Source organism: Athene cunicularia (assembly GCF_003259725.1).
Source record: "Athene cunicularia isolate RWA chromosome 3 unlocalized genomic scaffold, athCun1 chr3_part1, whole genome shotgun sequence".
In the NCBI taxonomy this organism is placed as follows: Eukaryota; Metazoa; Chordata; class Aves; order Strigiformes; family Strigidae; genus Athene; species Athene cunicularia.
Genome location: NW_020799097.1, coordinates 81,126,033 through 81,153,261, shown reverse-complemented (window position 1 = coordinate 81,153,261; position 27,229 = coordinate 81,126,033). Strand labels below are relative to the sequence as shown.

The following is a 27,229-nucleotide window of genomic DNA, read 5'->3' as shown; positions in this document are numbered from 1 at the left end:
GGACTCTGCAATGTTTGCCGATTTTTTTCTGAATCTATGATACTTGTTTTCCTGTCTTGCTTCCAGCTTCCAAATTGCACCAGGAGAAAATTCAATAGGGTTGAATATTTATGACTTTTCTATATAAAAATTCTGGAGCTGGCATGAAAAAAAAGGACTCTGCAGTTATGAACAGGAAGAAGCAGTCTGTAAAGCTGAAGGTGGAGGAGAGGTCTTTTCACCGCTGTTAAATTCCAACGTATGCAAATGGTAGCTATATTGGAAATCAATAGCGAAACCCCCATAGACTTTGATGGGAGAACAATTAGGTTGCTGTTGGTTGTCTTTGAATTCCCACACTGGGTATGTCTATCGTTTGCTTGGCTGGCATTGTCTTGAAAAAAACTACTGGCTTTTTTCCCTTTCTTCTGGATTGCTTACATACATTAACTGCAGTAATTCTTATACTAAAGCCTACTTGTAATGGACTGGAATAAGCTAACTTTCTTTTAAATTGTATGTGACTTGTTTCCTGGCCCTACTGTGGTTCAAAAGACTGCTAGCACTGCAAAGTGTTCACGTAACACCTCGCACAGAGTTAATAAGCACAGTTATTTGAATCTTACTGTGCTTTCCTGGAGGATTATTGTGAAAAAAAGAAAGAGAATAGCAGTTTACTATGAAGATGTGAAATAACCCTGCTTTGAGGCACTCTAACACTATCTAGTGGTGACTTGCACCCACTTATGATATCCTCACAGGTGCCTCAGGTGTGAGTAAGAATTGGACCAAGGGTTGTGGATTCGGTCATCTGCTGCAAGCAGAGGGTGTGGACTAGGGCAGGTGCTGGAGGCTATGCTGTGTCAGCATAAGTACTGCACTGTGAGTTAGGTCAGGGAACTGAAAGAGTTGACAACATATTTTATTTTATTTTATTTTATTTTATTTTATTTTATTTTATTTTATTTTATTTTATTTTATTTTATTTTATTTTATTTTATTTTATTTTATTTTATTTTATTTTATTTTATTTTATTTTATTATTTTATTTTATTTATTTTTGCTGAGCTGAATCTGCCTGTTCCCTTGATCACCCCACAGCCAGATGATCACCAGTGGCAGACCAAGGAGGGAGCTGGGTGTTTGGTGAGGTGGGAAGGAAGGTGGGCTCACTGCTTTTCACAGCAGCCCTAAAGCTGAAGTATAGTTTAGCAAGGGTGTTGGAGCCTGGGCATCTCGTGGGAGGGCACAGGAGGACCCTGGTTCCTGGGGGAGCGGCCCCAGCTGAGGAGCACTGTTTGCTGCGCTGGGCAGGGCAGAGGCTGCATGGCGGTTTCTTGGGGTGAGTTGCCCACCAGGGCTCCTCCCTTGGTGGTGGGTGAGAGCTGCTGAGGGATTATATCCTCAGATGTCCTAGCTTGGGACAAAATCACTAAGATCAGAGGAGCTGCCACATCTCAGGGAGCTGAAGATACGACTCTATGCCTGTGTGAAAGCCAGCACTGCTGAGCAGCAGAGGGAAGCGTGTGAGGCAGGGGTGGTGGCCATTCTTGCATGGGTGGAGGACACATTTTCACACTTGAGGTTCCCCCTTTGTTTGCTGATTCCATCTAACTGGGTCCTCTGAGCAGGGGGGGGAGCTGTGATGCCTTCATGCTTTGTCGAGACAAGGCTTTGTGGTGAGCTCTGTGGCTGCAGAGAATAGGGTGCCCATGGGGGTGAGACTGAATGTGATGGTGCGGGTAGGCTGCTGGCCTTCCACCTCTCTAATGTGCATGTATTTATAATTTTCCTCTGTGCCTTGAGTTTTTCTCCTGGCTTGGGTGTTTTTTAAAGCTCACAGAAAGCCTTGCCCTGGCACTGCCCTGACATTATGAAAGCGGAAGATAAGAGAGCCTCCTGTTTGAAGAGACAAGTATTTGTAAATATGTCTTGTGTGTGTTTCCCTGCACAATATCCTCTTTCTGTGTGCTCATTTGGAGAAGCTGTTCTTCACTTCTCCTCTAAAATGTTTTTGTGCAGCATTGCTGATGCAGAATGGTTGCCACGTCCCCTGCAGAGGGGACTGATTGATCCCTCCATATACACATATATAATCTGTTGAGTGATTGCTCACAATAAGAGGCACTTTGCAGAAGTAAATTATTATTACTATCATACCATTACTTTACTCCTTTGGAACAAGGCCATTTCCCCCCCACTATCAACATTCCCTGCTAGACAAATAGTAGTGCAGATACTCTCGGGATGAGTCACGAGGCTGCTGCAATACCATGGCAGCTCATCCTCAGATAAGAAGCTCGTTTCCAGTGCAATGTGTCCAGTCACCACTGACTCAGAAACTGGAATCCCAAGGTTGCTCTTGAGTCAGCACTGGTATGACTGTCACTAGGCTGCCTTAGCTTGTCTGACATTTTCACTTATGATGAAAATACCAGGCTGCTGTTGTCAATGCAGGACCTGTGTGACTGCAGAGAACTCTGAATAACTAACACTATCCTAGTGGAAATAATTCCAGGGCTGGGACTTCCAATGCTGTGTTCATGCAGAGCCACCTCATGGGTGAAATGGCAACCTGAGAGCCATGCTACAAAATTAGTCTTGAAAGCTGTACTTTTACGTCTGGTCACATAAGCAAGTGTTGCCCTGAAGGTGACCATCCTAGCAATGAGACAGCCCTGGCAGCAGCAAAGTGTTCTCACCCCCAGATATCCCTCACCATTCCCTGGGGCCTCTACTGAGTCCTGATACAACCCTGAAGGAGTTACTTGCAGACCCAACCATCAGTCATAGGATTCTCTCAGTCATAGGCATGTCTTAAAAACCTATTTCTGGGTCCCATTCAAAAGCTTCACCAGCTTCTAGTAGTTTGCAAGCTCCTCTTTGGGAAGAATTCGTGAGTGGGGATTTGTTCATCATGTAATCCTGTAGCAGTAATGTCAATGTCTGCTTTAATGTATACCGAGGGATATCTTTAGATCTTTACTTTCTCCTGAATTTCAGTAATCAGGTGAAGTGCTAAGGCTTGGAGAACCAGCCCAAGCCAGAATTGACTTATAGATGAATCCTGTATATTTTATAACTGAAACCATTGTGCTAGTAAGTATTGTACTAAATTATAACAACCCACTTATGCTGATATAAAAAGTGCTAAAGCATTGAAATACTTAAGCCTGAACAACAGGCCCCAAGCCGAAGCTGCTAACTTAGTATGTAATCATTAACCTAGTATGTAAACTCACTAGTGAAAGATGCGGCTTAGAATATAATCAGTAGTGAGGACGAAATGCTGAGAGACTGTATGCAACTTCCCTTGTGTAGCCTTGTGCAAGGCTGAGAACCCACGTATCTGGCCTTGTTAGAAACTCCCTTGGTTTCCCCCCTGAGCCCTGGCCAGGCTTTGGGTGGAATCCAACAGGAGAAGGAAACCAGAAATTTTCCACTCAAAACAAAGGTGCCAGCTATTCTGGCTTGCTGATTTTGGGGTATATAAGGCGGGACCCGCTCACAGCGACTTTGGCAGCCTCACCTATGGGTGGACGCACCGCGTAGGATTTCCCACTTGCTGGGACAGGCTCTGCAAATCCTCGCTGTGACCGGGGCTCCCCAGCCACTGCGGATCTGGATGATGGTAACATATGCAAGTGGTGATGTATCTTTCTTAATCACTATTCTCTCTCTCTCATGTAGTAATGATTACTTGTATTTTCCTATTTGCTGCTTTAGGTGCATTATTCTGCCTTTTCTTACTCCATGTTTTACTCTGTTACATTATTTGGTTATCGCTAGTAAAATATGCCTACTCTTTTCTCTCTGGTGTCCAAGTTTAACTGGTACCCTTAATCAGCAAAACACCAGGGCTTTGGCTGTTGTTAATTTTCAGTACCTTTTGTACTTGGGAAGGCTATGGATTGAGCTAAACTGAGAGAGCAAAGATGCTTGTCTGAGGGTCTGAGGGTGCCTACCTTTCTCATTGTATTCTGTTTGGTCACTATGGTATATGGAAGGGCACAACTTGTCCTGTAACAGCAGGATTCAGTGTATTTAATGTGCCGTGGTGTCTGAGCCATGGGTGACAGCAAGTGATCTGTGTCCGAAGACCTTGGCAGACAGGGGTTTGGAGACTGAGTGGTACCTGTGCATTTTTGCCTTCTCTGGGGTATGATAAAGGGCCGTGTCTATATCCAGAGCTATGTGCTAATACATAACAGAAATTATCACAATGTCTAGAGCAATCTTGTTCTGAGGATTACGGCACACTGATTCTTGCCAATCAAACTGCTAGGAGGTTTGAAAAAGCTATTGAAAACCATATCCAGAAACCAGTGACGAATGTGGAACCTCCTTCCCTTAGTAATTTGACTAATTTCACTACCTCATTTTAAGAATGAGCAACAAAAAGAAAAGAGGTTAGACCTGCAAGGTGGCACAAGTCAGTGCACCTTCACTGAACTAAATGGAGCTGTGGCAACATACACCAGTAAGCCATCCAGTTCAAGGCCTTAAAAACTTTAAATTCATGGATATTCCCTGCTGATGGCTGATTTTTATTGGTGTGCTTTGGTACAATGCTTCTGAAGTGCAGTACTCTGTCAGTTCAGCACATTACATAAGCCTCAGGCTTGCTTCACTTTTGTTCAGCTTTTTCTGGGCACCAGAATTCACTCTTATTTTATGGTGATGTAAGTCTGGAATAAAGCCACAATACACTGGCAGCACTCCTTCAGGTATGGGTTTGTGCAAACAAGAAGTGTGTTTGTCCCTGTCTGAAAGTTCTTGCTGGCTTGATAAGTTGGATGTTTTTCAGGTTATTTTTATCTATTTATTTTATTTTTCTTCTTGCTCACTCGCTACAGAAAAAGGGCTACCCACAGTTACAGTATATACAGATGTACATGCCTTGCTCTTAGATTCCTTGCAGGCAAACAGTGATAAATGTGGAGGAAAAAAAGGACAGCTTTTAAAGAATGACCTTAGGAAACAAAAACTGCAAAACCAGTTGCTGTGCCTGGTGTTTCATCTGTGAATACCCAGAGAAATGAATTCAAACACAAGTGGGAAGTGCATCCATATCTTTGGGTAGAGGAAACTGAATTTTTTTGCACAGCAGCTGGCTCTTTGGGGTCAGTCCTCTACTGATCTACCCATGGGTTTCCTCACTGAAAGAGGAAAGAGGTCATTGCTGTAAGATATTTAAAATGAAATATCAATGTGCAGTAACTCTTCTATTGCCTAACAGTCCTTGTTTTTCTCATTACATTTTAGATCTCTTGGCTTGAGAAGCAAGTATCTTCTGAGGTCAGTCTCCATCACACAGCAGCTGGACTGTTTTTTGGTTAACTATTTTCAAGTCTTACCTTTTCTTTTTCTTTCTGTGAAATATGTTTACAGTGTATTTGGCCTAATTGTCTTTGGCATTGATTCTGACCTAGTGGGACTGTTGCATCATTGGATATTTATATAAAGAATTGATGTTTGTTTCATTAGTTCCACAACCAATGCTGGGATCTTGGAGTAAACCCTTTGTTGCCTTTAGGTGTTTCTTCCAGGTTCTTATGCATAAAATTTCTGAGATTCCCCCTGGTAAAAAGAAGAAATTAAAAAGTGAAGTAACTACTCACAAAAGCCTAGAAGAACATTCAGTTTAGAAAGACCTTTCATTCAGGAGCATAGCTGTTAAATGCAGGTTAGCTATGAACATGGGGAGATAATTTTGCCTTGCTCTCAGCAATGGATGCAAAGACACCATCACTTTCCTGTGCTCCCTTTTGATGTCCAGTGTCACCTGAATATTTCTATGATCTGCAAGCTCAATGTAATTTTCTGACTGCCATTTCTTGCTGAGGCTGAAGATTATTTGGCAAATGCACATTTGAACCTCACCTCATGCAACCTTCAGCTTTCTCAGAAGGTAAAGAAGCAGGGCCTGAAAGTCCTGTTGAGGGATCTTGAAAACAGAAGAGGGAGAAATAATAGGCAGTAAAATGAAAGACTTTCTTGACCTTCTTCTTCATGCTGTTTTTTGTTACCTTGGCTGAATATATCCTTGCTTGCCATTGGTCATATAGATTGGATGCTCATCGTCTTTGAATCTATGCCACTCTACATTTGTCTATGGAAAAGTAAACCCCATCTTCCAAGGAATCAATCTCAGCTCATGCTGGGACATGAGAAAGTGATAGAGGTAGTTCATAAATGATGCTGGGAAAGAGCCAGTCTGAATAGGTATCTCTGAGTTAATAACCTTAACTTCTCTTTAAAGTCAAAGAAGAAGTGTTTTCCTCTCATGTATCCAAAACAGATTATATGACTCATTCCCTAAAACTATTGATTTCTCTCCAAAGCATATGAAGAGGACCTATCTTAGCTTAGCTCAGTTGTGAATGTATGTTGACAGATGCCTTAAGGTCTGGTGAATCCCACTCTTGATAGTTCTAAGGATGCAAAGGGGAGCTGAGGATACTTACAGTTTGCAGGAAGTGCCAACCCCGATTTAGAACAAGGGAATAGCTGTTCAAATTAGACATAACTGACAAATCAGCCTTAATTCAGCAAATTGCTAGCAATATCACACTCAGCACAAAAAGAACATGATGTTTCCTGTTCTCTGTGGGCTTTTTTAGACATGGAAAAAAATCTGATATAGCACAAAATTGTCACAGAAGACTGCATATGGCTGATGCCTTATATAGGTTTAAAGGAAATTCCCATGACCGCATTTGACCTTCCTGTTTTTTAAAACACAATCAGCATCCATATAGTTGTGCACCTGTGTATTATCATGTAGTTTGCACATGATGAAGCTGCTGAGATATGTTAAAATTGGCAGGATGCAGGTTGATATACCTGCCAAGGCAGGAGAAAAATTAAGTTGTCTGTAAAATATGTGCCTTCACTTTAATAAACTTGGTTTAGCTATAGCACAAAACACTCATCAGAGTACTGAATAAAATAGTCATTTCAGTGAATACAGAATGAATACCAGAGTGTGTTTTTTGAAATACACACTCTTGATGCAATTCCCTTACTGAGTATTTTCTTCTGGGAAATAAACATTGTCATACATGGTCCATTTTGCTAGCAACTCATCTCATTTATTCACCCAAGTTCCATACAGTTCAGCTTGAATTCTGCAGAAGAAAAATCTTACCATGTAAAGGATGGGGTCTAAGATACTGTTTGACTACACAGAAAATCATACTACACCTCGAATCACAGATTTTTTGGTACTTATTAGATCTTTATTACTTGAGTGAAAAGAGTGGATGACATGAATAGTTCTTCTGGTTGATAGATTGGGTCCAGAATGCCCAGAACCTTGTGGGATTGAGTATCTAAAACCCAATCTGACAAGATTTATACCTACAATTAACATCAGGCACTGTTGACATCTCCGGAGAGAGATGCCCAGCATACAGGTAAGAACCTGTAGAAGTCTTTGAACAGCTGAAGTTTTAGCTTCCAGGCTGAGAAAAGTGTATTTTAAATATAGCACTAAACCCCTCAGAGGCTGGGTTCTACTTTCCATTCAGCTCTAGACTGTTATTTCACCTGGGAAATTAATCATATCTCAGAAGAAAGGTTTTCTGTTTGACTGAATTGAGGAATTGGAATTCCCAGGATAAAATGTATTCCAGATACAGTAGACACTTCTATAAATACTTTGAATTTAAGTAGGAATAATTCACATGTAGGAATCAATTGGTGATTTATTTGTTCATTTATGTATTGACAGAATTGTATTTTTGGTACTGAAGAGCATAGATCCATACAAGTGATGCTGCACTTCATTGGCTTTGACAGTCATTTTGTTTCTGAACATTTTACTGAGTTTTGTTGTAGCCACAGAATTCCTGGCTGAACGCAGAGGACACAACTGGTCTTGACTGCTGCAGTTAGTTACACTGTCAGAAAAGAGAGTGGGCAAGTACACATTGCCAATCTCAGGCTCACATCTGGGGATCTTCAACATCATAGGATTAGGAGGGTGGATCCCATGTAGGATGGATGACTAGAAGCAAAAGCAGGATCTGAAACTATTTCAAGGAAAATACAAATGTGATTCTGGGCCTTTGTAAGAGTTTCCTCCTGAGGTGAAGAAGGGGATCTATTCTCACCTAATGTTAGACAACTGCAGTTGCCTGCCTTTGGGGTAACTTCCTTCACAAGAAGTGGGGAGGAAGAGGTGCTTAAGGGTCATAATTGATTTTCCCTATCCTACCACCTGTCTTAGGATGAGATTGATCACAGCTGCACTTACAAAAGCCTGTTTCTCCACTGACTACAGAGAGACCTTGAGGGATAGTAAAGGTGTACATATCTACACTGCAGTCCTTTGTAGTTAAGGAAGGTGAACATCACCCCTGCACCTCTTATCCCAGGACTCCTCTCTATCCCTTCAACTGAGTCAGGTAGCAATGTTCATCTGCTATGAAATACTTTCCTACAATTTTCCTAATCCTTATGCTGAATTTTGTCTAGCCTCCAGATGTTGTGGAGAAATGCCTTCAAGAGGCCCCAGTTTGTATCAGGCGCATAACTTGAAGCTAGGCATGTACTTAAGTAACCAGATGAACAGGTATCTCATTGATTTAGATGTGACTTAGCCACATTTGAGCAGGATGTGGGACAAAGCGCTCAGAACCCAAACCTAATAAACACATGTATAAAATATTGCATCATAGGTAGAGTGATTTTAAATTGTTACAAGCAGTAAGTAGATGGTAGTTTTATCTACTGTTATGGAGAAACTGTTGGAACCAATTGTCCAAAGCCTTTGTTGTAACCACATTACAACATTATTATTTTCTCTGAGAATGGTAATGAGGATGAATTAGGCAATAATGCAAACCCCTTTGAAAATGAAAAATAACACATAAGATCATTGTTTCTGTGCTCTTTGGATGCAGAGGCTAAAACAAAGGCTATCTTTCCAATAGCCTCTCTCTTTGTACCCTTAGTTTTATGATTTCCTCAGGCTTATAAATCTCATGCAAGACGTAAGGATTGTAAGGAGAGAAAAATCACTCTATCAGGTGAATTTACATCATTCCTCCTTGTTGCCCTTGTATTCAATTATTTTCATCCTTAATGGTCTTGTTGTTTTCCCTATATATAAATCAAGCTACACTGACATGCAAAATTAAGTATAGGAAAATCAGCTGCTAGCTTTATTGTCTGATGGGAATGGACTACCCAGATATTTTATGCTACTAGCATCCAGGGAAAAGTACCTGAAAAAGAGTTGCCTTTTTGTGCAAAATTTTCTTGATACTGTCTGCACCTTCTAGCCTACATCTTTAAAAAGAGGGACAGCGTGATCTGGTTTCTGTTGTATTGGCCTGCAGATCAGTGGGTACCTTGGCCATGCCAGGGACAGCTGACAAATCTTTGGCAAAGTTCCTTCACCTCTGTGTCTCTTTCCCATCTAAATACTTGCCTTTTAAAAGGTCCTCATATTCTACACCAATAAGACTTTCTATTTGCAGCTACAATTGGTTTGCTATGGCATTCTTCATAAGGAACTGAATGGACAATTCTGGAGAGAGGGAAGATTTTAATTTATCTTTTTTACACAAGGGTTTTTTACTCGATGAGTTGGAGTGTAAAGTTCTTTTTGGGTAAGTGCATATGATTGCTTAAACGAGCTGGCAGATTTTTCTACTCGTTCCCGTTTTACCAACTGGAATGGTGTTTCAAACTTAACATGAACTGTTGGTACGCTTCCCAGTTCCCTCATTAGAACAAGCCTGATGGTGTTGCCTACTCATTTGATTGTAAGCTTTTCGCAACCCATTTCCTTATCTTGTACATTTAAAAGCACTAGAGAACGGGTTCCTGATTCTAGTAGAGACCTTTGGGAATTGCTACATTAAAATCACAATAAATGTTGAACTTCTGCAACCCTTCAAGCCACAACAGAGTAGGTAAAATATTAGAACAAACGTAGGAAATGTTAAATGCCATGTTGATTTGGAAATTGTATTTAATACTGTCTCAAAACATAGGGCTGCGTTTCAAATGATATGAGTCATCACTTTTTTTATCAATGGATCTCATACTGATTTAACTATTACTATCCATCTGAGTAGTAATGGTTTGGAATGAGTGAGATGGCTAAAGATTTTTCCACTGTAGATGATACCTCTTCTACATGATTTGAAAAAGACCAAAGCTTAGAAGGAAGGAAGGGCAGAGACCATAAAATAACATGGGCATGAGAAACTAAAGCATGCATCTCAGAGGGAAAAGATGTTGAAGCTGGAGGACTCCAGATTTGTGCTCAGGTTTGGGACAGGACTGTTCACCTTTGTGCAAATCAATTGGATACTTTATATACAGAGATCTTGGCAGCAGAACTCTATGGGTCAAAGATTTAAAAGAAAAGAATGTTATTTTGCATTGGTAGTGCCTAACTATCATTGCATGCAGTTCTCTTGGGAAACTCACTAGTGTTGTCATGCACTAGCTTTAATTTGCCTTGTTTAGTTTGCTTCTTTTAGTTTTTCAGTTTTTGTGTTTCTGCTGGGGTGAACTTTAAGCTTGTGCTTCCTGGTCCATGATACTGTAATCTTTTACTTATGCACAGAAAGCTGTGACACTGGCCACATAGGTGCAGGCTTCCATGCTCCATCATGGCACATTGCTTGTGATCACCACTTTGCATTATCTGCACACCCCTGGCCTCTAGCAATCATTCAACAGTGCCAGCGAGCACCAGCTGTGACGGTAACTTCTGTGTCTTGAACACCTATCTACTTTGTATTGGATGGACACTACCAATTTATTTAGGGCAGAGTTTCATATAGGCATGCAGCAGTAAAAATACATTTGGTTTATTGCTCTGGAGCTGTGACACCAGATAAAAGAATCTGTAGCCCATACAGTAATCCATACCGTTATCCTTTGGCTGAGAGATACCGGCACAGTCAGCACCTGGGAGCTTACAGTGCTTCTCCCTCCATACTTTGCTGCCTCAGCAGTTGTTTACTGGGATAACAAAGTTCTGTGGTTAAAACACTGCACTGAGATCCAGGAGAGACAAGATAACTCTTGCCTTGGCCACAGATGTTCCTTCTGATCTTGGAGAGGTTGTTCAGCATCTCTGTGACTGTTGGGAGTAAGAGCTCTGCGCTGTTTTACAGGAGTGTTTACAGAGGATTAACTTCTTTGCAGCAAATAGATCCTGCTAAAATTGTGCATTGGCTGAGGTGCAGAAGGCAACAATTGTGAGGGAGGGCAGAAGTTACTATAAGGGATAGGCTGAACACACAGGCACAAGGCAACCAGGCTACGTCACTTGGTTTTGTAAAGATAAATTGATTAATCCTTATGAGGTGCTGAGATATGTGAAAGCCATAGAAAATCCCAAATAAAAATACACTGACTAACAGAATATCCACTTGCACTTCCATGAAAATCCCTGCCAGGTTTTTTTTTTTAAACTGAACCTAGTTCTTACAGCATTTTTTTTTTTTTAATCTGCAGAATTACACAGTGCAATATTCAGAGCTGGGAAAAAAAGTTTAAATTCAAATAAACCTCAGGTTTGAATTTTTGGCTATAAGAGAGACCTCTCTGAAACTTAATTGCATCCTTGGAAGCTAATGTAATGGCCATTTGCAATGTGGGGGTACATTAGGGATTTTTTTCCATTCACAGCTTTCTTTTCTAATATATATTCCAACATAAGAGCAACTTCTCATTTTAGAAATACTTCCAGAAGTAAATCCTATTTCACCAGTGGAGCAACAGAGCTGGGCTTGGGGAGTGAGGAGTTATACTTGCAGTTCTTCATTTGCTGCTTTTGAAGGTGTCACCTTCACACAAAGCATCCATCTGTTCCACACTGCAGAGGCCAGAATGGCTTTTGCTACCTGCAAAACGTACCACACTTCTGCTGCTCTCCCATTTCCTCACTAATCAAAGTTCTTGACACTGATTTCTTTAATTCCATAGGTGAGATTTGAATGAAAACTGATGTCTCATGGGTTCCAATCTGACTGAATTACCACAATAGGATTCCCTCGATATTTGAAAGATCTTAATGCCCATTAGACTCTTAAATGAAAGAGCCATTTTTTCACAAGCACCCTTCAAGTACAGTGCACAGTGATGGGGTGAGGAGTGTCTGCATTTTTCTGAGCATCCAGCCAGGGACATATATGAGAAAAAGTCATCACCTAACTGACCAGGAAAGCAACCTCCCTCACACACTTAGTTTATACTTTTGCTGGTGTTTCTGGGAGATGGTGTACATAGAGTGGCGCACTAATGACTTGCATCAGTGGCTTAACTCAGGGCTCTGCAAACATGCTGAAGCTTTTGTAGTGCAAACATATTCTTCAGGTGGAAAGAGCATTTGAGAAGTGCTCTGAAGGCAAGAACAGCTTCATGCTGGCATACCTCAAGTCAGTGCTTTTACATTAAGGGTGGACTTGGGTTTGTGACTGTTATCTGCTTTTAGCCTTTGTAACTCAAGGAACCAAGAGTGAAATAAAAGACAATGAAGAAATGGTCCCTTACTCACCTGGCAGCCTGGAGCGGGGAAGCAAAGACAGGCCTGGGGCAAGCCCATGTGGATGTTGGAAGTGATGCCATAGACTCCCTGATTTCGTTATTCTCTACTGTGCTGAGCAACAGATGGGTCTCCATTCAACCTTTCTCTCCCATCTTCCCCTCTTATTTCCCTTTTTCCCTCCTCCTTTTTACTTATTCTCACAAGTTGCTCATCTCCTCTTCTTCCTCCCTCTACCTGTAATATCAACCTCTAAAAAACTCCTTGCCTTAGGATGGCATCTCCTGGCAACTCTGTGGGAATAATACAGTTGCCAGAGCACAGACACAAAACCTGGCCTTACAAGTGCTCTCTGGGTTTGTACTCCATGCCCATGAACTGTTGTTGCAATGTGACTGCAGCTTGCCACCCCAGTGACCAGAATTAAGCAGGGAATGTGAAGATGCTCCCTTCTCTATTCTTGGCAGCTGCATTTGCAGAGTTAAAACACGTCCAGGTTTTTTCTGCTTTTCTCTCTTGATCATCTCTGATAATCCCATCTGCCCCATGATTTATTTCCCTGCACTGGAGGAAATTACCATTGTTTATGAATTCTGATTTGCAGAGACCAAAGAGCTGAATGCGAAGGACTTCCATATAGAAATCAACGTTTGCATACAAGGTCAAGAGAAATGATCAGACAAATAATCTGTCTCAGTCCATCATGTCCACTTTGCCTTGAGAAGATCAGAAAATCACACACACCTGTCATGCAAACAGTAATCCTTTGACTTCAAATTGGGCTAAGATCCTAATTTCTACCAGTTTATTCTAGGTTGAGAGTAATTAATTTTTTGTTTTCACACAAAATAAACTATAAATTCTCAGTGAAAGATTTACTGAAGGCAGGCAGAAGCAGTTTCATCCTAAATCTATTGACTTCTGCTGCTTTGTCAAAATCAAAACATTTTGAAGGAGTTCTCATTTTTGTTTTTCTTCTGTTTTCATTCACTTATTTTCAGATTTTCAGGTGTGTGTTCTTGAAGTCCAAAGCCTTCTCGTCAATTATGATCAGAAGAAATAATAACACCACAAATTAAAAAAAAAAAAAAGCTGTCAAAGAGCCCCTCTTTAGAGTTACAAATATCATTTTGATGAAATTGGAAAAATTGTGAATGTTTCTGCTTTTGCACCTCTGATACTTTTTTAACAAAAAATGTTGGTCTTCAAGTAACTCCACCTGAAACACTGGAAATGTCTGTTCCATAGTGAGAAAGAGCCTTACCTCCCTGAGAAGAGGTCACTCACAGACCATGTGTGCTTGTCACCTGGGGTAGATAAGCTTAGTGCACTTACTCCCTTTATTTCTATTATGATGATACTGACATGACAATTCCATGCATTTTTTTTTTTTTTTGTGAAAAGAGGTCAGTTTTAATTGTCATATTAAATATAGTAGCAAATTTCAGTTGAACATTTGAATACTCATTTGAGGCCTGTTTTCATAAGTGAAGAAAATCTCATAGCCTTGATTTCTACTGTTTTGACACTTTCTTTTATGAAGGTGTCAGCCTCTGACTTATAGTGCAATTATTGCAGTGACACTGACACCTATATATTGGTGCTATTAACACGTCCATTTTATGTCCTCTAGATAAGAGCTGGCTCTTGGAAATCCTTTGGTTATTTGCCTCACGATGTGCCTGCAATGCAAAAATAAACAAACTATAGGATTTCTGGCTTTTCAAAGCTGAAATTAAAATCTTAGTTGTCTTTATATGTGACACATTCAATGCATGCTAATTTTCAGTTGAAGCTGCATTTGTTATAGGTGTTATTTAATGTGATGGTGTTGGTAGAGAGACACAGAGGACTAGAATAGTTCATATTAAATTCCTGGAGGAAATTACTCTTTAAAATAAAAGAATGGGTTCCGATGGCTGAAGTAGGTATAGAATTTGGCAATGGCACTTTCTGTCTGACTAGCTCTTTGAATTTATGGTCTGTCAACCAGAATCAGGAGGTAGAAGTTGAAAGACTGTCATGACATTCATTGGTATTTTCACCACTGAACACTACGTAAGAGTATATATTATTGCTGCTCAATACAAACTACTGTGCTGAAGGGAAGCAGAAGAAATGCCCTTGCTGTGGAACCTCTAAACAGGGCAGAATTTGTCAGTGTCTCTAGGACACTAGGAAAACTAAAACCTCAGAAGTTTTCTCAAAAGCTGATGAAAGAAAAAAAGAAAAAAACATTGCATTTCACTAAGCATGCTGCTTTACATGACTGCTTTAATCATAACTTGCACATAAACTTGTGCTGCCATTTGTGCTGCCATGGGGTCATGTTCCCCCTCATAACCCTTACTAACCACCTGTGCCTGCTGCTGCCTCTTTTGTGGTGACCTGAACATTGATATGATTCATGATGAATCAGATGGGAGAACAGATGGAGCTGAAAGGTACCTCACCTGAAAGTATGATCTGCTGCGTCACTTGCATGTGCTTGCCAAACATTGGTGGTGGTACACGGGAGGCGCCAAGAGCAAGGAGCCAGATGAAGGAACTCACCAGCTATGGCTTGGTTCTGTGTTGCTGAAAATAAAGTGCACTTCAATCATAAGTATTCTCAGAAAGAGCTTAACCGGTCCCCGCACAGAGAGCAGCTTGTACAGGCTTGGTTTGTCTAGTCAGAAGAGTGGGTGAGGAGGAGTCAAGGATTTTCAAGTCCTGACTCTCATGCCAGTTCATGACTCAGATGCACAGAGGTGTACCAGGATCAACAGCAAGCTCAGACCTTCTCATGATGCTCATCACGATTCTCACGAAGTGCTTAGTTCAGTCTGAATCAGAAGCAACTCCTTCATAGTCAGCAGAGTTATGCTATCATAAAACCAGTATGACAGGACAATCAGGTCTTATGTTGATAATTATCTGGTTTCTTCACTTTGAGCATTCCCAACCATTTTAGCAATGCTTTCCACATCTTCCCCATATGTTGTTATCTTGTCTGGCAGACTGGGGTTGTTTGATTTTCTCCTGGTGCCAACTATTGGTCCCAACATTGCTTTTGTGGCTTTGTTTGAGGAGCAGAGGACTGACAGTGCTGCAAAGCGGGTTGGCAGTCTCCCCCATGTGTAGTAGGGAGAACAAATAGATGATGCCTTAAGGGTGATGTGGGAGAGGAGGCCTCTCACTCCTCCGCTCTGACAGGCACTCCAGAAAAAGTCTCTTAACGTCGTCCTCTCATCTGAGCTGTCCTTTTGAACTCCAATTTCACTAGTTTGAAAATGTTTTCTGTATTTAGTTGAGCTCCTCTTGAAATTTTCAAATCAAACAGTTGAAACACACACACATACAAACACAAACACATCTATGCTTATTCATCGCTATTAATAAATTTTAAAAAAAGATTCTGTGTAGACTGCAGCTTATGAACCTATATAAGGTAACATAAAAAGAGGACAAATTAGTAGTCCTAGTATAAATCCCTTTTGCAGGAAAATACATTCCTTCATGCTGAGAGCTGCTGAAATGACAAGTTTTGATAAGCTTGCATCCACAATTTATATATATATATATACACATATATATATATATATGTTTTCCTCTTTCCACAGTGCCAGTTGTGTGGTTTATGTAACAAAATGTAACATACACACCTTCTTCTCCACCCCTTGCAGCCTCCTGGCGAAACAGTCAGTGTTTGTCTCAGAAAATTCAAGGTGCATAATCAGAGCTGCTAAGGGGCTTGAGTCAACTTTTTTGAGTTCATTGAACATTTTTTTACCTGGAGGAACCATCAGATGCAACATAGCAGATGTCCAGTGTCATCTGCTGCCTTACCTTAGAATATTTTAGAGATAAAATACAGTGCCTGGCTTTTTTCTCAACTTTTCTTTTTCTTTTTTTGAACAGCTTAAGCTACATGAGATGATTGTACCCACCATAGCTTCCCATTGCTGCCAGATGACTGAAAAAGAAAAGCTGAAGCTAAATTTGGGTGTACTCTCTCTTTTGGAATACATTTAGTGTGCAGTCCCTTTTCTTTCTCAATTCAAGCATTGCTTCTAAAGAATATCTGTGAATCACTCTTAAAAGCATCAGCCCTGGCCATTTCAAAGCATCATCTGCTTAACAAATTCAAAGCAGATTGACCTGTTTCCCCATGCTAAAACAGTTTACCTGACCTGTTAATTTTAGAGGATGTTTCCAGACAGTAGCTTTCTTACTTCTAGAGCCTGATGGATCTGATTTTGATGCCCTCAAGTCAGTAATAATTTACCCCACATGTGCTAACATACCATTAAGTATGAATAAGAGTATTACCATCAAGCCTTACGTAAACTTGTTTCAGGCTCAGCCAGTACACTTTATTCTGTTCTTTCCCCATTCCATTTCTCTCTTCCTCCTTGATTTTCTTATAGTCTTGTCAGTTGTTTCAACAGCAGATCCTGTCCTCTAGAACAACTTTCTGTTCCTGCTCTTTGACTTTCCAAATCATTCCATCTGGGATCTTAAGAGAAATGAAACCTGTTGTCAGTCATGTGTGACATTTAGGTACTGTTAGAGAAAAAGCAAATGTTGGTTTACATCACCTTGAGGTTCTTCAGCGCTGGCTGATTTTCCAGTGTCCAGAGCATCCAGATTATGAGTCTGGCAGAGAGTTACAGGAGGTTGGTTTATGCAGCTGAACTGTCATAGAAATACCCAGGAAAACTAGTTTAGGTACTGAAAACAATGTAACTTTAAAAAAAAAAAAAATCCAAACCAGCAGAGAGCTGGTCTGCTGCAGAGACCTATACGAAACTTCGCTGGGTAGAGCACCATGGCTCAGTACGCTACTGCAGCTTTCTCTGCCCACACTGCCCTGTGCACAGCCCGTGCTGGGTCCTGGCCCTGCAGCCTGAGAGAGGAGGGAAGCAGGGCGAGACACTGGGGACCTGCGTTCAGTTCTTGGCCATGTCAAGGATTTCCTGTCACCTTGAATATGTCCCTTACTTATCTTCTGTTACTATTTCCATCTGTAAAATAGGAAGAACATGTTTCAACTCCTCATAGAATAATTGAGAAGATAAATCCAAGAAAACATTCAAATATTATTATATAGTAAGTAATAATGCCAGTAATACAATTTATGAATGGAGTGGAACAGAAGGACCTGTTTCTACAGAGAACAAAGCTTATTCCAGTTTCTTTTTATAGTGTTCTTTACTTTCCTAGAGGTGATCCTGGTTTCATAATTAAATAGTTTGAGAAAAAGAGCTCTTCTCTGCTGCCAGTGCATTGGAATGCAACAGCAGAGCACAGGCTCATGGGTAACGTTTGTTGGTCACAGATCTCTTGGGGTTTGAGTTCAGGCAAAAGGTGTATGTAGCTATTTAAAAGAAGACCAGGCTATGTAAATAAAAAGTCTCATTTTGGTGTTATTGGAGATTCAAAAAGTTAGCTCTGTCCTGGGCTTGATCCCGTTCCAATTGGAGGTGGTGGGAGCTTTGCTCCTAATTTCAAAGGAAGCTGGGCTGGGGTGAGTAAGGTAGTAGTGATACTTAAAGAGAAGCAAGGCAAGCTTGTTTTGTACCTTTCTGTCTGAAAACACAAGACTCTGACTAGTCAGCCAGGGGCGGACCGCAGAAATTAATCAGTCTCCCATGTTGGGGTTCGCTAAGCCATTCCACAAGAAGGCTTCATTCTCCTGAGGGTGCTTTTGTCTTCTTCTACACACCTTCCCAAAGGATCACTGCTAGTCCTCTGGAAACCTGCCTCAGGGCCACAGTCTGTGCTGGAGTCCTTGATTTATGCACCTATGATCACCACTTTTCTTCAGCTCCCATCCTGCTTGCAGCAGCACCGCTTCTAGTATGTAGTGCCTTGCAATCCAGCTGCAATGCTGCTGCTGCATCCTTGCACTACACGGCTGCCAAGAGGCTATGGCAGAGCTGAGGCAGCTTGCTGAGGAGTAGGGGGGGGAAGGTGCTCCGTGCCTTAAGCATGACACTTGCCTGGTTGCTCATGAACCCGTTATTAGCCTGTTTCCAAGAAGCTTCGCAGCACACACAGGACAAAACCCCTGTAGCCCAGCCCTGGGGAGACGCTCTCTGCTTATGAGGTCCTTGCACTGTCCTGCCCTGAGTGGGCTGCCTTGTGCCACACTTGTGAACAAGGCTGGCAACTGTGTTTGACTTCCTCAGGAGCAGCCTGTGCAGAAAAGGGTGCAGAGTCCCACCTTTTCTTCACTCCTGTGCAAAGCAGACCAGCACCCGGGTTGCCACATTGCATGCAGTGAAAGCAACTGTGCTCAAGGAGCTAGACAGAGATGGCAGAGCTAAAACTGGGTTGCTATATTTAGCACTTAACCAGAGTAAGCCACAGTTTGCAGGAGGAAAGGATGGATCTTGCTCACTGCTCAGGACAGATTTAGGGGTATGCACAGCAGCATTATCTCGTGTTACTATGTCTTCATTATTTCAACAGTGGCCTGTTTCAACTGGCTGTAAGACAGCAGCACTTCATGAGGCGTTAGGCATAATTAAAATTAACTTTCAACTGCCAAAACAAATAACCAGACTAACTGCATTTTCTTTTCCTTTATTTTGTGTTGTCTTTGTTCCTTTACTGAGTGTAGTTACATGGTCCTTCAGAACTGTTTTCCCAACCCTCCTCAAGTTTGGAAATGTGAAGTAAAGAGCTGGTGATCATTTCTGCAGTGAGCATTTGGGCTTGGCTCCATCCACAATAAAAGCATATGCAAAATGAGGTGGGAGTTCCTGTTTGGGGAAAGGTAAAAGGCACAGTGCAAAAATCAAAAGCCAATTTACAGCTTTTCTATAACTCACCATGGAGTGACACTGTTTTGACAGGTGAGAGGCAGTATAGCTCCCTGTACTGAGGGAGAAATTTCTGGGTAGCCAGAACCTCCCTTTGCAATGTGTGTGAAAAGGAAGGTAGGCCAGTGAAAGAAACAGTTCTTAGTACAGTCATGCTTGCTCAACAAAATTTAGAAGATAGTATCTACAGAAATACCAGCCTTTCAAAAGCAACAAGAATTAGGAGATTACCCGAGTGTCACTGCCTTGTTTATGGAATCTGTGGAAAACTCTCTGGAAACTTGATCCGCATGCCTGCTCATTTTTTGCTATTATGCAAAGAGTAATTACATTATCAACCAACCAGTAAACCAGGCAAAAACCTGTGGTGAATGCTACTGTTCCACTGATCTATTTAATGGATGAATGATCTTTTCATTTCATCTGCATCTGACTTGTAAAGGAGAGAAGACAAAATAGAATAGCAGCAATAAAACCATGAAAAAAGGGGGATGGGGATGTTTACATTGTTCTGTGAGGCACCATGCAAAGACCGACTTTTGACCAAGTTTGCACCGACAAATACATGTGACTAAATTTAGCACTGCATGGACCTGTGTGTCCTGAAAGCAGTGCAGCCCTGTGACCGTTATGCTACCAGACTCTACAGACCTACCCCTCAGCAGGGTTTGCTATTTTGGGTACTGCACTGTACCTCCTGGCTGACACACCTCCTGCTAAGGCAGCCTCTCCAAGTTTAGGGCAACTCCATGGTGATTTGTAAATGTACACAAGCTCTGAACCAGTGTGACGTTTTTCATGCAGGGTGGAGAAGAGAGGGACAAGACCAAAGTTGTCGGGCATTTGAGAGTTCTGTACTTTACCTCTCTCTCCTTTTCTGTGTACCAGGCTCTTGCTGTAAGACTCCAACAGAAAACTCACTGAAGGAAACTAAAAGATTCTTACAACATCAATAAGCTTTCAATCAGGCCAAAAGAGCAAGGTTATGTTGTTGCCAGGCTGCTTCAGTTCTCCTATGTCCACAGTGGCAGGCTGTCAAATCCAGTAATTCACATAAAATAACCTTCTAGCATAAAATGGAAAAAGCAATAGCAACAAATGGAAATGATAAATGAGAGGAAAAAGAAAAAAAAACCCCAATTTAATGTGTTCTTAAGTTTCTCATATACTCAAGTAGTTAAAGATCCAATGGGTGCAACTGAAAATATCAGGGCTCAGCTAATGCCATGTGTGTCTGTCATAACCCTCCTGTGGAGCCCACCAGCATGATCAACCGGCCCAGAAACCTGAAGTGTCCCTCTTTTCCAGGCCTGGAGGGGCAAATGTGTCTCCTAGCGACAGTGTCATTTTGCAAACTCTGGCCACCTAAGGAGCTGTGGGTAGCAGAGCTGCTCAAATTGACACCACCTGGCTGAACAATAAAGCCTCTGCTCTAATGTTCCCTCTTGGGTTGACCACCCAAAACTTTCAATGCTCAAACCTGTTGTTGCCCCCATGTAGAAAGTCTGCCCAGAATGGGCATGCAACTGAGCAAAGCTGCAGTTGCCCTGGGTCTCCTGGGATGCCAAGCCTTGCTGCCAAAGTCGTGCAAATAACTCATTGGTACAGAACAAAATCAGGTCAAAGAACTCCAGAATTTGGTCTGAATCACTTATAACTTAAGCACAAAGACTCCTGAGGGTATTTGCAATGTTTCTTCTGTGGCCTGCTCAGTACCCAGTGAATTCACAAGTTTTAATGCAGCTTCAGAAGAAACAGAAACGTAATGTTGTTATACTGTGCCAAGTGCCAGGTGAAGAGTCATAGCAGAAAAATAAACCTTTCCGAACTGTTAGATGTCTCATGATAGATGAGTCAGAAACCCTTTGTTTCCTGCTACACTGTACCAATTTAGCAGGCTGCAAAACGAGAAAATGGAGCTGTGTATGACAAAGAAGATAATTTGTGAAAAATGCCCACAGTTTGTGGGGTAGATGAAAGACAAGATACAGCAATTACAAAATACCAAGAGACACACTCTGTGGGCAAAGGGTGTGTCCAGGTTCTTCAAGCATTTGAGCAATTAAGATCCGAGTTATCATTCTTTCCAATAGTTTTCAGTGAGCAGGAGCAAGTGCCTTCACCAAAGACCAGTAGTAGATACATCAGATACATGTTGCGTCTGGCACCAAATGCAAGGCAAATATTTCGGCTCTAGCAATCCTCAGTTTGCATCCTTTGTGAATTCCACGGGGGAAAAGAGTTTTCTGCTGGGAAAGTGTAGAAAACAGTGCTATCAGTGGGATGTCACAGCATGGAATAAGAACAGAAGTTCAGAGGTTATTATGAGGCCCACATTCAAGATCACTCACCTTTGCGCTCTCATGTGAGCCAGACTTAGCAGTGAAATTCTTTTCATGTGTATGTGATCCCAGTAAGTCTTCATCCTCTACCACATAACCCCAAAGATAAAGAGTTAAATACAGCTTTGGGCCATGTGTGAACCATCGAAAGTAAGTGAATTTGCATTTTGATTACACCAGATATAGTTTGGGGAACTAAAACAAATTACTTTTATAAGGTTTGTGAATTAAAATGTTCTGTATTTCAATTCCAAATGTTGGTCAGCAGAGCAATGATATATAATAGGCCTACAGAATAAGTCGTGATTGTTTCCTGTCATTCTGCTATTTCAAACTGAATGTCTTAAAAATGAGAATTGAGAGATTCAAGGTAGAGCGGGAGCTTAGAATCTATTGGCACAATTTGAAAAGTAACTAAACAGTTCAATAGCAACTTAACAAAGATCCATGCTTGAGGAAGACATCTCCCTGGGGTTCTTGACAGTATGGCATCTACATTCTCCTGTATTTCAGGAAGGAAATTAGAATGAGCTCAGAGGGAAAACAATTCAGAGAAAAGCCATGAGAATTATTATGGGAAATGAAAAACAGATCATAGCAAAAAACTCTGAGTGCGCTATCGGTTTCCTTTATAAAAGAACTGATTGAGGAGAAAGAGAGTTACAGTCTGTATGTACCAGCACTAAGCACACAGCATGAACGAAATTTTCAGTATCATGGACAAAAGTATAACAGATGCATTAACTGAAAGGTGGACAGTTCAAACTAGGAAAGAGGCACACATTTTTGACAGCTAAAGGAATTGAAACAATTTACCAAGGACTTCAGCGAATTTTCCATCAATGAGAAGACATACAGAATGACTGGAAATTTTTCTAGAAGACACCTAGTTGAAACAAAAATTAATTCATGGAAGTTCAATGGCATGTCATATACAGGAGGTCAGCCTAGATTATCACAAATGGGCCTTTAGAGCTTTAAAGTCTAAGAATTTATGGGAGATTGAAAAGATATTAACAAATTTTCTACCAGTAGAATGTCCTTAACAAAGATCAATCTCTCTGTCTATCAGTGGATTTTCCATACCTTCCATCAATGTCTTAAGCCTTTTCCAAATAAATTAGGTTAGTGTAGTGAGATCAATAATGGTCTCATAGTGTCTTCTCTATTTCAGTCTGCCTCAGTTATTGAAAGAACTATCTAGTCTAAATATATACGATCTTTTATTCCACTTGAGAAACAGCCCATTCAATTATATCTCATTAAAGCATCTTAAAATGAAAGTTTTAATGAACATTAAAACTGTCAATGAAAAAATGCCAAAACTTTATAACTTCTTAAAAAATGAGCTCTGAACATTTTTCTACCACAAGCTAAATATTTCTACAAAATAATTTTGTTTACAGTTTTTAATTTTTCTGAGTTAATCAAGTGCAAAAGTTCTGGTTGGACCATGTGGAAAATAATCTTTACATGCTTTAACAGCTCTGCTGATTTTCTTTCATCTTTCAAATACCCCAAACTTGTCATGTGCTAAAAGCAAGTCTGGAAAATGTCAGTCCCAGAAAACATGCTTGTCAAATTAATAGCAACCAAAAATAAGAGAGGAGTGGTCGTATTAAACACTGAACTCAGTGGTAATTATAATGGAATTTTGGTGCATATTACCAGTTTGCCTGACCTAAGATGCAGACATTAAGAGACCTGCTGGCAGAAGTTGCCCAGGAGATGTGCTGGAGCAGCCTGACTCTTGATGCCTGTCTTTTCTCCCTAGCTGACTTCATTCACATACCGCATCATGTCAGTTTACTCCAGTCCCTTCCCCTCCCTCCTCATCAGAGTTGAATGTTGCAACCTGTTTACAGTGAGGAGATTCCCTTACCGGGTGAACTTTCTGTTACCTGGCAGAAGGAATTCCTTGGGAATGACTGCAGTCTCGGTATCTGTGAAACAGCTAAGGGATTAGAGATGTCTTTTCAAGTCACTGAAGGTTTCTGATAAAGAGCACAGCAGCACTCTGCCAGAAGTGCAGGAAAGTATTGATCCCATAAAAGAGGGAGGTTTTTTGCAAGTAGAAACTGAACATCCATGTTAGATACTCGCTATTATTGCCCCAGTCCCGGTGAAAACTGATGAATGTAATGGCTGCAAATTTCACAGGCTTTATGCAAGTCAGTTGCCACTGCTGCAGAGTGGTTATATGTTACTCAACATGACAATGCATAGAGAATTCAGACTGGGATTATCCATGGTACGGTGACATCAGCATAGTGCAAGAGAAATTTTTCCTGCTTCTGTCTGCCTCTTTTCTTTCATGACTGTACTCTTAAGGGTTCGCATCCGCTGAAAGACCCTTGGGTAGAACCTGTGGTAGAAATATATGGAGCCAGGCACTTCTGTCTCACCACCAGTAGACGGAAGGCATTAGGTGGCTTTCCAAGAGCCCCTCTGTAGAGGAGAAGCTACAGCTGCCTTGCTCTACCATAGTCTTACCCTTGGAGATACATACACTGACAGGACACCCAGGTTCTGTTTCCTGTTACATCCAACTAGGGTGAACCTAGCTTATTGTCTGAAGTGCATTTCAGTTAAAAAAAAAAAAAAAAAAAAGAAAGCAAAAGCAATGTGGCCTGTCACAAATGAAATAGTTGGGGAGTTAGTGCACACTTAAAAAGAACTGCTTCTTTCCACAGTGAATGGAACCCAAAATGGCTGTGAATCTCATTTCAGCATCTAGCAGAAAAACTGCCAGCCTGGTTATAGTAAGGATGATATTATGTTGCTTAATCTTATCTGGTTATGTCCCCTCCAGTGGTTTCCTGCTGGTAAACCACAGAGAAGAGAGGCAGTAGTAAGTAAACTAGAGGAAGCGAGGTGAAATATAGTATGCTCCTTTGGTTAATAGGGGATTCATGTAAAGGATATTGCTAATTAAAACCAATAGCATTTTCCTCCATATGGGCTTTCAAAACCAGTTTCAGAGGATACAGAAGATGTTTGGTTTCACTGAATTGCTCGTAGTTTAGGGAAGCCACTGAGATGAAATACTAGTATTGTGGTAAACTGTGCTTGCGTTTTAAGAGCAACATGTGAAACAGGCGCTTTACAGAGTGTGAATACATGGTTTCACCCACATAATGTCCAAATGAAAAGGCAACTTGGGGTTAGAAGAGCAAAATCCACCCTCAGCCTACTCTGAGGTACAAGAAACTGCAAAACAGTTGTGGTTACTGGAATAGGAGCTCTTATGTCCCCAGGCTATGCGTGTGTGGCTCCAGGGCTGCTGGATCTACAGAAGCATGAAGTCTGGGGATTTGCCTGCAGTGCTGACCTTCGCACCAGCCTGCGGATGGCACGGTGATTCACAGGGAGTGTGCCAAGCCAGCGGCTGCCTCCCTGCTACTTGCTCACTGCTTTCCTCTGGTGTGACCAGAGGGAGTTGAGGTTGCTCCAAAGACATAACCAGAATTCCCTTGTAGAGCAGCTCACCTCATTAACTGCACCAGGAAATACTGAGCAACGTCAGCAAAAAGATTTGTGAGTGAGATGACATCTTTATGCATTGGTGAGATCTTGTGCTCAGCACTTGCTTACTTCACCTGGATTCTAGGCTTGTGCCCAAGGCTGAGAAACAAACTTAAACTTTCTTCAGCTTGCCTATTCATGAGTGCCTTGTGTCAGCAAAACGTGCCTCATCATGTGGCTACCGGATGTTTTCTCCACCTCCTGCACCACTTCCAAGGATCCCACTCTGACCCACTTCCCCAACAACAAACAGAAGTCCACTTTTGTTGTTAGAGTTGTCTTTGCATCACTGGTAACAAACAGTCTGTAGGAGATATTGGAACAATTCCCTGCTTATTGATAGTGTCTGATGATGGGCTTCAAATGTGGATGATCTGGGTACTTTGAAATTAAAATTGAACAGCAGAAGTGAAGAAAAGATGCTGAAGGAAAAAGTTGGCACCCCTCTTAATCAGAGCTGTCCAAGCTGTGGCCTGTAGGATGTCTTCTGTCTGGTTTCTGCCTGTATGTTATCTGGCCCATAGCTGGGCTGTTATAATACTTACTGCTTTCATATTGTGAAAGCCTGGACTGTCCTTCTGTAAGTGACTTATCCCAAATCTGTGGCAAGTGGGAGTCTTTCACTAGACAATTCAAGTGAAATACATGCATCCTGGAAGATTTAGAAGATGAAGGGAAAATCGGTCTCCTCCTTTCTCATCACCCTTTTCAATTACATTTTTTTGTTTATCAGTTTTTAGTTTGGGCAAGGGATTCCTCTTATCCCGCTTTCTCTTGTGCTCTTGAGGCTTGAACAGCCCTTTATTATTGCAAGAAGCTCCTGTTTACCTCTTTTCACCTGTGTGCTGGTTTCTGGCCCTTGTTCTTCTCTTGTTGACTCCCCGAGGGTACACAGATGGTAGCCTGGAAGCCAAAAGGAATGATACTGGAGGAGTGAGAGAGTGAGAGGAAAAAAAGTGAAAGAGGAAAAAAAAAGTAAGAAAAAAAAAAAAAAAGAAGCAGTGATCATAGCAAGCCTCCAGACTCTCCTAACAGCACAACCCTAATACGTATCAGTGTGCTGGATCTTGTCAAGGTGCAGGTAATGTATAATTTTGGGAATGCAACCTAAACAACATTTAACTTGTTGGCTGTAAATGTTTAGACCTGTTAAGTAAGGTGTCACAGTTCTGTCATCAAGTACACTCTGTCAGCTGAGAAATATTTTTTTATTCACAGGCAGTGCCATAGTCTTTCCTTTAGTGGCAGACCTCAGCCTCAGAGGCACCGCACAGCAGAATACCTAAGCATTTCTCATGTCCAAATGAGGCCCTCTCAAAAGGGGGTGCAGGGGGGTGAATTCACCCTGTGCGCAGGAAGGAGTTAATCTCACCCCCACAGTCTGGTAGGGAGTGACCAGCATTTTTCTAAAGGATAAGGAAACGCCATGACTTAATAACTTCAGTAAGGTTTTTTCAAGCATACTGTTCTTTGGAATAGGAGGTGAAACACCAAAATATTCTTGGAGAAAGCTGATTTGCATCCAAGGTGCTTTATAAAATGAGCCTTTAAAAGGAACCCAGCAAGTAAACGGCGCTCCCCCAGAGTGGCTACTTGCACCACAGCTGCCCGCCTGCTCCCTCCTTCCCGTGCCGTGCCAAAGATCCCACAAGTGTAGAAAACAACTGTTCTGGTCATCCAGTTTTCTGACACAGTGAGAGATACAGCGTACGATGTGAATGACAGCAAGAAGAGAAAATTCAGCAGTTGCTGCAAAGAGGCTGAACTCCAGAAGGGCAGCTTGTCCTCGGAGCAAAGGGACTCATTGGAATAAGCAGCCAGAGCGCTCCAGTCATGAGAACTTGGACAGCACAGAAGTCAGAGGCAAGGGCTGCCTGCCATGCTCTGTGCACACTCACACCTCTCCCAATTCCCTGTCTTTCCATTGACATTTTCTGGGCTGGTTTTATAAGGAACGAACCTTGCAGGGAGGACGCTGTCTGTAACATAATTAAGACAGAAAAATACACCACTCCTTTCACTTGCAGTGGTTTTTTTCTGAGGCTCTTTGTCATGAA

The 27,229-nt window shown here is 41.5% G+C and overlaps 1 long non-coding RNA gene across 1 annotated transcript; it reads left to right on the top strand.

Annotated features, from left to right (window-relative positions):
- The first annotated feature begins 5,235 nt into the window (after window positions 1-5,235).
- LOC113478710 lies at window positions 5,236-26,166 on the top strand. The gene is made up of 3 exons (XR_003398122.1): window positions 5,236-5,277; window positions 19,104-19,184; window positions 24,905-26,166. It is a non-coding gene; the product is annotated as an uncharacterized LOC113478710 (long non-coding RNA).
- The last annotated feature ends 1,063 nt before the right edge of the window (window positions 26,167-27,229 follow it).